Below are 15023 nucleotides of genomic sequence, written 5' to 3'. Positions count from 1 at the left end.
TTGTCCCATTTTAAAAGCTTCTTGGGTTTTTGGTCTATATTATATTTTTGTGCATTTTATTATATTTATATGTATCATGACTGTATTTCAATTATAATCCCCTTCTTGAAAGAATAAAATTCAAAATTCAAAATTATTAACTCTGTACTATTAAGTCTTTTTAAATAAGATTGTCATACTTGGTTATTTATCATATCACAGTAGAAGCAGCTAGTAATATCTCTTGCAGTATATGAGCATACAAATACACTTTTTTAGATGGTATTTGTTTATTCCCTAAAGCTAAGGCTCATTTAATATTTCAGGTAAAATCAGAACAGTAACATAGGTAGCCTGAGGTTGAACAGTAACCACCTAAAGATGACTCAAGGGGAAGTTGCTATGACAATGGCTTCTGAGCAGAGTCAAAAATAAAATTTTAAAAAAACCCCACCACTTGCTTATCAGAAGAAAAGTATGATACAGGAGTTGAGGTCATCCTGAAATTAGACCCCCTGCTTTTAGTAATGCTCTAACAGAGTTTTCATGAATCCAATCCTCTGTGTGACACCCAACATCTGCAGAAAAGTATAAGAAATATTCCCAGTTGGAAAATAATGAGACAGCAAAGGAACAGAACCAATCCAAGCTAAGCAGTTAAGAATACCAATTCTCAGTTCCATTTAGACAGCCAATTTGAACATCTTTCTATGCGCTGCATAGGCGTAGAAGAGGTATACACGTGCTGTCCTACATGGCTAGTAAGGAAACCAGCCATGTCAGGGCTCCTCTAACATCTTCCCAGCTCAACATGCCTGGCGTGCATCACTCAGAACATGTGAGCTGTTAATTGCCACAGTGCAAGATTTCCCTTGGAGGAGAATTCCCATGGCGAGATTTGTCTGCAGAGCCCATTCTGTGCTACTTAAGGGACAGCTGTTACAGCAGATGAAAAAATCTGAACACAAATTGAGACAAGCATGGTTTTGATATGTGGAACTGCTCTTTTAGAAATGCCAAGAGGTTTGCATTACAGCATGGCTGCTTGGGGTGGAGTTCCTACAATAACTCCAGGTCTGTGTTTGGTGCACACAGTGAGATACAGCCAGGAGGAAGTGGCTGTTTGGATGTAAAACCTACACAACACGTATGTTTTTAACAAAGGTAAGCTGTGTCACCAAGAATATCAGTTTGTGAAGGTAAACAACGTGCTGTCTTTGGACATCCTCTGAAGTGGGGCACAGACTCTACAGGTCTAACATTAATGATTAGCATAAGGTTTCCCAGAGTGACTTGTGATGCCTTCACTTCAGGATGCCAAATCTGAGACACTGACAGAGACAATTTCTCCTCCAGTAAATTCTTCTGAAATCAATTCCAGGGGTCTCATACTAGATGCTCAAAATAAGATGCAGCCCAACTGATTGGTCAGTTCTAGATTTCTGGACTTTTATCATCACTGATTTGTGCATTTTCTGTTTGGGTAAAGAAACATCACCACATTTCCACAAGAAACAATATCCAGTTGAGGCACTAGGCCACCAGCATGTTCCCTACTGGCAAGATCTTCTGTCTGCTTCAGTCATATAGAATTAAATTTTGTACTAATAAGCATAAAGACAGTAATATATCTTAGCTGATTGAGTAAAAAAAAATAAAATTGAAATTACATGTCATTCCAAGAAAGTGAGAGTATCAAATTACAGCCTGTCTGCCTGAAAAATATAAATTCATGAAGTAAAACACAGTCTACCCCATAAAAGCTGTTTATAATCATTAAATTATACCATGGTATTTTTAAAATAAAGTTTGTGCTTAATTTGTAATCAATCCTTTGTTGCAACTTATTTTTATTTTTTTATATAGATGTTCAAATGTGGCTAAACGTAAATTAAGATAAATGTTAATATATTTTAAATATGTCTCAATTAATAACTATATTTAGCTACTGAAAGGTTCTCTCCATGGCCACCATTTAAAGTAATTTAAAATGGCACATGGTGAATATTCACCTTTGTACCAAGTACCTTCTAACAACTGAATAATTTTTTAGACATTTTAGTAAGAAAATATAGCATTTGCTATTGTAATTTGTACAGATCAATAGATTTTGACAGCAAATTTGTTGTTCCATAGGTTTTGCTCAGCTCAAAAGATAGGTACTTGGCAGAAGTTTTGAATATTGCCAACAATATATTATTTTCTCTTTCATCTAAGCAAAAAGTTAGAGGTTTGGCTGTAAAGGCTGTATTTTTCTGGGTGGTTGTCTATGCTTCAGTGCATGGAAACACTGCTTTGAATAACCATTCACTATGCACTTGAACCGTGTCTGTTAGTCTTTACTATAAAGCACACTAGTATCTTGAAATAGAAAAAAAATGCAATATTTTTAATATGTTTTGCACATACCTTTTGGAAAAGAACAAAAACATACACAAAAAAGAAGCCAAACAAACCCCACAGTTATCCACTGGGTGAATTTTATAGACTTACATATTTTTTCTACACTGAATCCTTTTTACACGGAAGATTTTTTTTTTCCTAGAAACCTCTCATCTCATGACAACCTCCTCAGGAACCAGATGATGTTCTTGCAGGTTCCTATGTAAAAAAATAATATCATTAATATATTCAATATTATAAATAATCATTATATATGTGTAACATATATGTAATATAATTCTGTGAGTTTTTCTCAGATTTCATTTTTTTTAATTAATAATGGAAGAGTCATAAGTGATATTAACCTTTTAAATGGGGAATACCTAAAAAGAATCCTAACCTTTTGTAGATGACATCAGAAAACAGAAATGTTTCTCTAAACAGCATGTTATTCCCCTGATGCCCTTAAACAACATTACAACTTGTTGTTTCATCATGTGGGGTTGTCTCTGGAACTCTTGGTCATCTTAGAGTTGGCTCCAAATGCAGAAAATAAGTAATTTATACTCTTTAAGATCTCATAGTTTTGATTTGCCGCTTCTAAATAGACAAAAAATAGTTAATGAGTTAAACAAATATTGATGCTTCTTGCAAGTGGGCTTTAAGATTTTTTATGTTTTCACTGGTGATTTCTTTAAGAAAAGGAGACTGTAAACTGTCTTCATCCCAACCTTTTAGAAGCTCAATCAAGATGAAAAGAAAAAATTTTCAACAGAGCTCAGACTTCAGCATCTCCCACTGAAGTCTAGTCTCAATTACAAGAGAATATTTTTTTTGTTTAGATCTCCATATAACTTAATAATTTGTATGAGTTGAATACCTTGAGCTTTGGTATTAATCAAATGCAGATACACATGGTAAAATTGTTATTTCAAGTTGTGGAATTGAATATTTGTCTAAAATATATTCTGTAAATGACAATGAAGCTTTATAGTGTTATAATGATTTTAAACCCTAACAGTGAGGGATCGTTTCTCTTGCAGTGTCTAACATATTTTAGTCTCAAATGCAACGAGCTGAATAACAGTAATGCTAACACAAGAAAGAAAATAAATTAACAAGGTATTTAGGTCTTGGTCCTTTAAGCTCTGCAAAACTGTCCTGTCTTTTTCATGAGAAGACAAAATGTTTTTCATTTTTCATAGCTGCATAATGCTGACAAAGTGAAACAACCTATTTATTTCTAAATTCAGTTTTGATATGAGTGTATTTTTGTCTCTAAACTCCCCAAAACTAAAAAAAAAAAAATTAAAAAAAATTACAGAGAATCTTGGAAAAGCTCTTAGGCTAATATACATTTTGTCATTGCTTTAGATTGAAACCAATGTTAAAAAAAAAGAAAATGGTATTTTGCATTTAAAAGGTAACTGTCTTTGTGGACCCATTCATCAGACTAGAATCAGCTTGTGCCAAATGAAAATGCCAAACAAGGCTTGTGATATCCAGAGAATAAGACTCAAAGCAGTCCAAAAGAGAGTCCCTAGTTAGCTAGACTGTGCTCACAGTGGTCTTACCAGCCTACACATAAAAAATTCTTTTGCTAATTTTAGACAGATCTTGATCCATTGGTTTAACATCCTTTAAACATTGATTAATTTCATTGCTAACAGGAATGGAAATCCCATTCTTGACTCTTCTTCTGGCTTTCAATCTTTGCCAGCCTGGTGCTCTGTATCTTTGGTACAGGATGGATTTCGCTGTTGACTCAGCTCGTGCGATTTCACAGTCAAGACAAAACCAGCTTTTTATGAATTGCATTAGGTGTATAACTTTAATCTAATCCATGCAGGTTTAGGGATTGCATTTCCCTGCTAATCCTTGTGTGTTAACTAGCAGGTGGTAGATGGGCTGTTAACACTAGGCATAAGTGGTTGTAACAAGTCTGTTCACAACAGAGAATCTCAGACTTTTCCTCTCCACTTGTGCATCACTCTGCCCTGTAGGCAAGGCTCTGGGTGGGAACAGCAGTCCTCCTCACACATTGGTGTCATTTAGTCTCTCTTCAGCTGCTACATTTAGGGAAAAAAGGTAGCATGTACATGGTACAGCAGCAGGAGATAAAGAAAAGGTAGTCCCAGCCTGTCTGTGGCTGGCCAGAGTCACCCCAAGTTCTCAAGCAAAGATCTTGCCCCTGGCTACTTCATCTTTGGCTCTTTGCAGTCTGCTTCCCCCTCCCTCAGTGCCTTTAAGCAAAGCAGAGACAATATTTCTGTGCCAGACAGGCAATTACAGCTTTCAGCCACATGGCTTTCTCCCAGCTACTGACTGCATTACCTTGGAAACAGAATAATGTCAGAAAATGTATGGCCCAAGTTTAGGCTCAGTCTTCCATTTACAACACGGGTTGTACCCACCGGAGAGCCATCCCAACCAGAGAGCATGTCTCAGGTTAGACAAAGAGCTCCACTTAGAGCAACTGCTCAATGTATGCTCCTGGGGACTTTATCTGACAGCCTATATCACAAAATTAGACTATTTATCTTAATCACTGCCTAGAAAGAATGTTTCCCTACTGGAAATATAAAGCATTTCCCTCTTTCTTCAAGGGAATTTGTGAAGGAATCCTCTCTTAGCTCCATTCCTTCCATAATGGATGTTACTATCCAAAGCAGACAAATTATATTAGTTTTCTTAATTTTCTCAACTGATCGTCAAGAAAAGATGTTCTCAGCTGGTGATGTAAGAAAAACATTCCTGTATCTAGAAGACACAATATAACCAGAGAGCAGACAGAAGGTACTGCATTTTAAAGGAGCCTGCTCCTCAAAAGGCATTTCAACAGTTTAATGCTTTAAACATCTCAGTAATGCAGTGATGTTTGACCCATGTGATTCCCATTACTTGACACAACACAGTATAAAACATAATAGCAAAGGATGAAGCATATTGCTGAGTAGAAAAGACAACCCATGTGCTGTGGGGAGAGTCTGGAGCATTTTGGCTGATTCAGTTAACTCCATCCCATCATAAGCTTTTTAACCAGGGACCAGTTGTTACAAAAGCAAAATGTGTATGGAGTCAGATAGACACTTTCTACTAACTGACCAAAACCCCAAACTTACAAGCTTGAAGTGATCTAATACATCATAAGTTCTCATATTGATGTCAGTAGCTGTAATGTTGTCCAGACATACAGATTTTTTTAAGAACAATGTGGACATTGTTAGCATTACTGGTATGAATGTTTTAATTTTTGCCTTTCTTATTATTTTAAATATTACTGCAGTATAGAAAAAACCTTCTGAAATGCAGTTTGCAAGCAAATCTCTTTCTCAAGTGACTTGCAACAAATCTGAACATGCTGTTTGATATCTGTAGTACTTGAGTTCTTTTGTTTAACCACTAAGAATATGTGGCACTGATAGCCCTGGAGGGATACTCCCTGCAAAAGAAAGAATTTTCTAAGACCATTTCACCCAAAGTCTTGTTTTGAGATAGGCAAAAAGATTGCTATTTTGTGCTTTTTTTTGTTGGTTGGTTGGTGGGTTTTTGGCTTTTTTGTATCATTAGGAAATAAACTTTAACCACAACATCATCTCAGAGAGGACCTCAGACTCTAAATTACTGAGTCAATGATGTCAAATCTTCAGAAATAATAGTTAGACCAGAGTTGAAGCAATGATTGAGAGCGACAGTTTCTCCATCCCATCACTAGATCCCTTCAGGTCAGAGATGTGAGCTTATGTCCTGAACCATCTGCTGCAGGGAAAAAAGCCTGCTCACAAGTCTCACTCACTATCCTGCTCAAAAGGAAAGAGGACACCTGAAGATGGGTCTTAGCAGCCAGCACAGCACTTCTCTGGAAAAGCTACAAAAACTCATTTTCACATAGAAGATGATGAGACAGGAGAGCTGCCTCTCCAGCTGCAGCAGCAGGAACTGGGTGCCAGGGTCGTGCCCAGGCTTGAGTTTGTACTACATACTTGCAGAGGACAGTTCAGCACTGATGCACTGCCTGCTCTTCCAGAAGGGAAGACTGTAATCCTATTATCCTGTGGAGCCAGCTACTTTCTGGCAAGAGTCATTACAGAGTTATCTGTGATTAGCAATCTCCTCTTCTGAGCCTGCATACTCTCCTTAGAGCAAAACAAAGACTTTTAGGGTTTCTTGTGTCATGAAAAAAAGAGCTACAAACACCATCCTCAGGTCCTCAGTCATTTTGTACGTTTGAGTAGTATTCTGTGTGGTGTGCTGGAGCTCTTTGCACAATGCAATTTCAAACTCAGACATCTGTTTCTCAAGTAATGGATCTAATTGAAAACCACAAGTTTCTCCTTTAATCTTTACGAGGACATATGAGTGCATTCTTCCTCTAGAAAACAGAAGTTACTGGTTCTCTCTTTTCAGAGCTACATTTGATTATTCATTTTACATGTTTGAAAAGAGTTGTGTGCATAGTCTAGATGTAATATTTGATTTCTAGGCCTCTGTCAGAAACAGCAGTTAACATCATTAGACGTTTTCATTCAATAAAGAAGGCTAAAAAGGGATAGCCCTAATGGACATCCTGTCACATCTTATCCATCTTAAAAATATGTCTCTCATAGTAAACAAATATAACAGGATGCCTCACTGCCCTTAGCTTTCCTTTCAGCTGAGCAAACCAAAGTCATTCAGATTCTATAGACACTATTCACAGTACCTTAAAAAGTGAAATCCCAGCCTCAGAGCACCTGCCAAGAGAAGAGAACAAAATAATACAAGGGAAGACTGTGTAAAGGGATTCAAAAGCCTCAAATCCCTGAGAGAGCTATTATTAGCTGACAGATTTAGATTTCACTTCTGCTAGAAAAAATCCAGACGTTAGGGATGCTTCATCATTAGCAACAGAGCAAAAAATAAAATGTAGTGACTTTTACCATATATTCCATTTGAAACAAAACAGATATTTTAACCAAAAACTGAAAGTATGAATCAATATAGTCAAGACAGATTATTTGAGAGTTTGCCAGTTCATGACTTGGAGGAAAAGTAAAAATTTTGGCCTTTCTTAATATAGTCATTTCTCAAGAAGAAGCAAGGTTGGCCAAGAAAGTCTCCTGAAATTAAATGAGTTGAACCATGAGAGGAGACAGACCATGATATTACTACAGGTTCTTCTGTAAATGACTGGAACACTTTTTGAGGGGAATATTTCAATGGAAGTGGTAGAAAGTAAGAAATTAACATTAGGGGTTTTTTTCTGTTTCTTTTCACCCTTTCAATTATTTAATCTTTGCCCTCTTAGGAAAAAAAGCCTAGATGAAAAGAAAGAAAACAGATTTAAAAGTGCCAAAAATGTTTCAGTTCTAAATAACTGAAAACAGTTTCACGGAAAAAAAAATCAGGGTTTGAGAAAAATTATGTCCCCTCTGTGCCTCTACTTCTATGGAATCCAGCAATATTTTCTAGCAATAACAGTGACTGCTCATGTGAAAAGCACCTACAGCATTTGCTTTCTTCCTCACTAATAAGCCATCTAAATGGAGTTAATGGGAATAACAGGAGGAGGGTGAGGATAGGGGAGTAGTTCCATGGGTACCAGCAATGGCAAAGCTTTATATTGCAGATTTCTCATTCAGTCAGAGCACTAGCAGAATCTCCCCTCTTTTTCTAGCCTGATATTTTTTGCTTGATCTCTAGAAATTTCATTTTAATTTTCATTTCCTTTTATTTTTCGTTTTTGTCCAATGAGGATGAAATAAAACAGTTGCTTAAAAGTGATTTGAGAGAGACAGCAATTGCAGGAAATGGACAGATAGCACATTAGGTTGTCTTTCTTTAGGAAAACAGACTATAAAAAACTAGGTGGATGGTAAATGAATGACAGGACATTTTCTGCAAACCAAAAGGCTGTGAGACACCAATAACTACTTCCATGTGGAGCTTGAAAATGAAAAGGCACAAGGAAAAGTTTGAAGGCTAATGAAACATTTTCCAAAATACATACAAAGAGTTTTATAAGAGTTCACATTGTTCTGATGCTCTGTCTTGCTGGCAGCAGCTTTAAATTGAATAGATGGAAAAAAAGTAATTTCCTTGTTTAACAGCAACTATCCAGTGGCCAGAAGCAAGGAGGACACACATGTAAGGGAAGGAGCTACAAGGGTCATAGTCTCAGGCTTGTCTTTTCTTCCTGGCCTTGACATTGTCCTGTAGCAAGTTCTTCAACAAACAGCACTTTTTATGGCTCTTTCTCCATCCCTGTTAATCTTCTTCACAGTTACAGACAAACATATTTGCTGTTTTTCATACTTCCTTCTAATTAGGCAAGGTTTTTAACAGAGTTACATCACTGTAAATCTCAAAGTCCTCCTTAGATTTCCATGTTTTAGTGAAAAAATATTAAAAGGCTTAAAGACTGCAAATAGTTATTTTACATGAAAGTAAAAGTGATAAATAATTCAAAAGCGGAATTCAAGCAATGGTCACATGCTGGATGCACTCAGCAATTGCTGGGAATAACAGTAATCACCAAGGGGCTTGAAAATGCCTGTAGAGTTTTTCTCCTTCAATCCTAAAAAGCTTACATTTATATTTTATTTTCTATTCTTTGTATTCTACTTCTTTGTTTTTCACATGCATCATTATACAAAAAAGAAAGAGAAGAGTTTTCTTATTTTTTTTCCTCTGCAATTAAAAAAAAATGAAAAAACAGGGGGCAGAAATGGGTTTTTATTTATTTCGGACATGTTTCTCTGGCCTTCTGCTTGTAGGGTGTGTCTTAAGGAAATAACAGTATTTTTTCTTGAGGTTTTCATTTGTAAGGTATTCCTCAAGATTTACCTGATGTTACTTTTTTCTGTCTAAAAAATTTTCTTCAATTTTCTTCCCTTCTCTGCCCTTCTCACAGAGAGAGGGAAAGATGCTGATTTATTCTGGAGCAGTTATCAAAGAGCACCAAACCTATGCATCAGTACAGTGAAACTGAATAAAAAAAGCTATAGTGTACTTTAAAAGGGAGACATGAGCTGAATGGTAATGAAGGATACTTCATTGGTAATAAGAAACCCACTCTGGGGACCTCATGCATATAACAAAAGACCAGCTAAAGAATAGAGTGCCCTATAATGGGTAGATATACAGGACAGGACTACAGGATGAGTCAGTCTCTGATGTGTCACCTTAATCCACAAATGTTGCTGGTATCATGGAATAAAAAGAAGAGAGATTTTGAAAATAGAGGCTACGGAAAGGCCTGGTTGAGTAAAACAGCCAGGCCACAGCAACTCAAGGCAGGATGCCAAGCTGGGGTGAGACCCTTCCCTACAAAGCTTTGTACCAGTCATATCACCAGCTGTCAATGAAGAAAAAAAGAAAGGAACAGCTTCTAAAATAAAAGCCACTTCTGTGGCTAAGATCCTCTATGACATAACATTTTTGCTCTCCCTTTCAGCTTGATTTGCTAAATAAATGAATAATTGGATTGTGAAACGTGGCAGAAGAATATTAAAGGCTATTAGCATGTGAAATGAGCTGTGTGCTGGTGTAGTTCTAACCCTGTGTAGTGCAAATCTATGTAATTCATATGGGACTGATGGATAATTAGCCCTCAGCGCTGCCAGAAGTCTCTGATGTGTGAAAAATTAGACAAACTTTCAATAAGCTTTCTTCTGCCACTTCCTCCCCAGTCACACCAATATGTTCCAGTTACACACACATAGATGTGTCACAAGGTTGAAAACCAGTTCAAAGGCAGACTAAGTAAGGCAGCAATTCAAGCAGCTTCCTGTATTGCTGGCTATTAGCCTCCCTCTGGCCTGAGCTCCACTTTCTACATTCTGTTGTGAAAAGCTCTGGAGATCTGTGAACAGATTGTGCTGCATCAGCTTATCCAGATAAAACATAGAAAAGTTAAAGTTCTCACTTTGTCTATGCTGCTTGGCATAAGTCTAGCAAAGCTTACCCCTTCACACTCAGCCACTGCAGCTGAGTTTAGTTTGGAGATAAAGCTAAGACTCACACAATGAAGCAGAATAAGAAACATCATGGTAGAGCCCTTTCACAGCTCTGAATGTGTCAAGGTATGGGAGCCATGCCTGGATCCAAGGGTATCCAGACTCAAAATCTCCACTTTGACTTGGTTCCTTGTTGCCAGGTTCCCCTTTTTCTTCCTTTCATGCTGAGGCCAAGGCAGGCAGGAATCCAGTGATGCCCCACAAAATCTGGATAGCACTTTGTACTTTTGTATAACAACTGTTTTAGTGCTTCATAAAGTTCTATACAGATTTTTTAAAAAAATTGCAAAATTTATTACCAAATAAAATATCTTTTCTTTTTCCTATAGAAATATTTTTTTTCTAGCTTCTTTAGACTAGGGAAGCTAGTGCCAAAGGACACACACTCTTCAACTCCAGTTCTTTACTGTGAGAATAATACTTATTCAGATTAAAATAAAAGTTTCAATTTTCTAGACTGTGGCAAAATCTGTGTGACAAATGTTCCTGCTGATAGATTCTGTTGCTATGCCATCTAAAGAGACCACACTGCAACTCTTCACATTCTACCATCTCCCAACAATACTTTCAACTATGCTCTTATTGCAATAGAAAGAGCTCTTGGGTCTCTACAGAGCAGAGTTGATAAGAAGACATTCAGATGTACACGCTGTTCCCAAACTCCCACTTTTCCCTGCAGTACAAATACATAATCTAGTACTGCCTGAAGTCCCTTGGAATCCATAAACTACTCGCTGTATAGACAGTGCTGTTTTATCTTTTTCTGGGTTAGTATTTTGCATTCTACTTAAGCCTTCAAGAATTCAGTGTGTAAAAGCAGTAAAATACAAACTGCTTACAGAGAAAACAGGGTGACAAATTCAAACAGGTGCAATTTACATGAACCAAAAGCACCTTACAAAATATTAATTGATCAAGAAGGAGACCATGGCAAATTACAAAGGTTCTAGAGAAACTGAAAATCAAAGAGGAAGACAATTTACGCTGTAAAGTAAGATAAAGAGCTAGCAGAACAGCTGGTTTCACATTGACCTCCCTGGCTTCTATTTCACATTTTTTTGTTGATATATGTGCATGTATACATACATATATACATATGCACACATTAGCAAAGAAGCTGAGGTTTTCCAGATTCAGAGGGACAATGTTCATTTATTTTATTCTTCTAATCTCTTGCACTGTGTAAACATTTGCTATTGGAATATCTGGAAGAAAAATCTCCAACAAGACAGTAATATGTCAAAGTCACAGGAAACTTTGTAATCGCTAACATTGGTATATATTTTGTGGTATATCTAAGGACTCTTTCTCATCTTATATAAACTTTTTACTTATCTGAGCTTGAAGAAAATGAGAAGAAGAAATAAGAAAGCAACAAAGGAATGAGAAAGGTTTCAACTGCATTTGCAGCCTATTGGGAAATCCTAATTGCCCTAAGGGCTGCTGGTCCCTTCCTCTTGGCATTGGTATTCAAATGGCTGCATGAGCCATGGTGTATTTGATAGCTACCCAGCACTGTACTGCTGCCACACTTTAAGATTTATGGAGTCTGCCACCATCTACAAGTTGATGATCCCTTTTTATTTGGATGCACTGGGCTCTTTTCATTAGAGATTATATATTTTAACACTTGTGATAGTAGTAGGTAGCTTTATATTTCTTTCTTCCTGGAATACAGCTGCTTTGGGAGTTAGTTTCTTTGCCTGAAGTTGCAAGATTTAGTACAATTCATGTTCTCGACATTTTGTTGGGCATATAAGTTATGAATCTGATCCTGTACATGACAGAAATACAGATTTGCTGAGCTATAGAGTGATCAGAGTAGATCAAAAGTTGCACCATTCCACCAACCTATCATCATTTTGCTTTAGTCCCTTTAGTTTGGTTGAAAGTTATTCTTTTCCACTTTTAACTCATAAGGCTAGTATACAGTAAGTTACTGGAGAACAGCTTACGTGAGGGAATATCTGTGAGCATCCAACACTTGTGCTTGTGCCAGTCATCTTGTTTTACATTCCCTGCAGCTCGTTTTCAAGCATTAGGCTGGTACTGTAGGTTAATGCACACATTCACCCAGCTGAGTTTTAGTCATGTAGCTGCTGCAGACCGATTCAGCCAGAAAACATGCCCAGGAAGCTAAATCAATATTCAGGCAGTGAGCCCACACTGAGCTCCAGTCTGCCACAGCTCTGCTGATAGCCGTATTTCACTTGTCAAGTTTAAAGGCAGCTTCTTAGCCTGTGTGTTAGGTGCAGTGGTGGTAGTGCTGAGATGTTGTCAGGGACATACTGAGCACAGAAGGACAGGATTGTATGGCAGGCAGCCTGTCCCTGACCAAAGCCAGGACTCCCAGTTTCAGGTAACCATGCAAGAGATGTCCATAGCCTTCAGAAAGAGTCACACAACATCTATTCCTTGCCTATGGCACAGGTCACAGAACAGCAGCATGAAGGTACTGTAGTAGGAATGTTTTAATCATAATGTGCCTTAGGAAGGGAACAGGAAGGGTCAAGAGAAATCACAACTAGAACTTAATGAGTAAAACTTGTAAATTACCTTAGGTAGTGATTGTCCAGAGAGGGAGGGGGAAACCTACAGTGGAACTTCGCCTCATCTGGGACCTCCTCACCTTGATTGAAGAAAATTACTTGAAATAAAGAGTGGGCTTTCACCTAAAAAATGAGAGTACAGGTTACTATGAAAGAAATTTGAGTTTGATGTCTAGCTTCTTAGTTCCTGGGGCTGAAAGTGTTTGACAATTTTCTGGGAAACTGCATCCACAGCTCTCTGCCAAGGTGATTTGGAATGGAGCAAAACCTTGATGAGACCCAGGACCCCCATTTATTCCAATTCTGACACAGTTATATTTAGCATAGATATGCTATCTTAAAAATAATAACAAAAAAAAAATTCTAAACTACTTGCCAAATAAAGTTTGTGCCCATATATGTGATTCTGTGTCATAACAGCTCAGGCTCTGCTCCGTGTCTTAAATGGAGCTCATGTGATATCAGTTATAAATGGGAACTGCGAGAGCAAGTGACATAGTGTATCTGAGAAGGAGTTATAAAAAAATATGCTAATTCTTGGAAGATTCTTGGAAGGAAATTTGAGTATGTTGATGGAACTCTACAGAAAATAGCATATTCCTCCACAAAGACCTCCCTGTTGCCAAGAACCTCTTTTTACCCACCTTAAATGATTACTTTATGTAAATGCAGAACTGGTATGTGTTTTTACAAAAGAAAGAAAATTCTATCTTAGCTGCTGCACAAGCTCTTGGGGATGCAGAATCTTTAATCAGCCATTGTGTTATGCAGCTTTTCAGATGTCTCTTTATCTCCCAAATTCTGATGACTGAAACATGTTTAGAACAAGAACAGCTATAATTGTAAAGACTTGTGCCTTTTTGAAAAGTCATGGCTAATGATAGTTTTTTAAAATGAGCTTTGCAGTACTCTGTATCCTCTAGAGGGCTGGTGGGAGGAAGGGATTACATGCGTTCATGGTAGCTCCTGCTAGTTCCTCACTCTGCCTCTGTAATCTCTTTTATGGCTTTCTGAAACTAGCTGTTGTGGAAAAAATACATGGAGAACTGAAGCCCTTTGTGCATTTATCTGTTGCACCTTAACCTATTTGCAAAAATAGTATGCTTTGGAACCCACTTGACTAAATAGTTCCTGTGTTCCCTACCTTGACTGAAAATCGAAAAATGGCCAAAATATTTCAGTTCAAACAATTTTGTTCAGGAAATGATAAATAATCAGTCAGATTTTTTTCAAGAATGCTGATTTTACACAGGTTGGGTTGGTTTTATATGAAATGGAATACAGTTTATTATTAATTTTAATGTCTCTCTAAAGCATTGTTCTAGTGTTTCATACTGGCTGAAGTGTGTGTTCTTCAACTTTTTTTCTCCCCCATGAGCTATGATTCCTTACTACATGTCTATGCAATGGCCAAGACTCCCTATCAAGAGGAGACTATGGTGTGCAACTACAGATTTAATTTATCCAATACCAGCTGTACAAAACCCACACTAATCCATCTCAAGATGGAAATAGAGCTGTTTTCATTCACAATGTTAGATATATTATTTCCTGTGGTTTTCATTAACACTCACAATGCAAATTTGGTCATTGTTCATATACCAGTTGAGATGTAGTGTGATAAAATCACTCCGTATGGATGCTGTGATACGCAACCTAATTCATGTGATACGCTTTTGGTTCTTTCATAAACTACTAAAATCTTTAAACACACTAAAGACCAATGACAATGTTAATGAACTAAAGCACAAGTCCAAACAATTCCATTGGTAAAATTACTGTAGCAGCTTTTCTCTCTCTCTTTTTTAGGGCTTCCAAATTGTGGAATTGATCCAGGGCCATTACTATTACCTCTAGACACCTTACGTGATGCAGCACTGAGAAAGTGAAATATGAAATAACGAAAATGAAATCCAGAAATTGATAAAAAATCCCAACAACAATCTTGCTTTAACAGTTAACATATTTCTGCCAGAAATTAAGCCTCCCCCGCTTTTTCCCTATGAAGATACTGATAATTGATGTCAGAGCAACACAGTGAACATGCATTTCTATTACCTAAAATATTTGACCAGAAATTCTTCCTGCTCCTTTTTAACTCAATAAACTCAGGGGA

The 15023-nt window shown here is 37.2% G+C and overlaps 1 protein-coding gene and 1 long non-coding RNA gene across 2 annotated transcripts in view; one reads left to right on the top strand and one right to left on the bottom strand.

The window, feature by feature from the left end:
* RPS24 (ribosomal protein S24) overlaps positions 1-15023 on the top strand; it is a 229759-nt gene that overhangs the window by 19967 nt on the left and 194769 nt on the right. The window lies entirely within an intron of this gene.
* On the bottom strand, positions 2454-14863 carry LOC135417921 (uncharacterized). The gene is made up of 4 exons (XR_010432269.1): positions 13277-14863; positions 12915-13023; positions 7064-7094; positions 2454-2580 (listed from the first exon to the last, which is right to left on the bottom strand). It is a non-coding gene; the product is annotated as an uncharacterized LOC135417921 (long non-coding RNA).

The sequence above is a fragment of the Pseudopipra pipra genome, chromosome 8, assembly GCF_036250125.1.
Source record: "Pseudopipra pipra isolate bDixPip1 chromosome 8, bDixPip1.hap1, whole genome shotgun sequence".
NCBI lineage: Eukaryota > Metazoa > Chordata > Aves > Passeriformes > Pipridae > Pseudopipra > Pseudopipra pipra.
The sequence above is the reverse complement of the archived record's forward strand: the minus strand, read 5'-3'. Positions and strand labels throughout refer to the sequence as shown.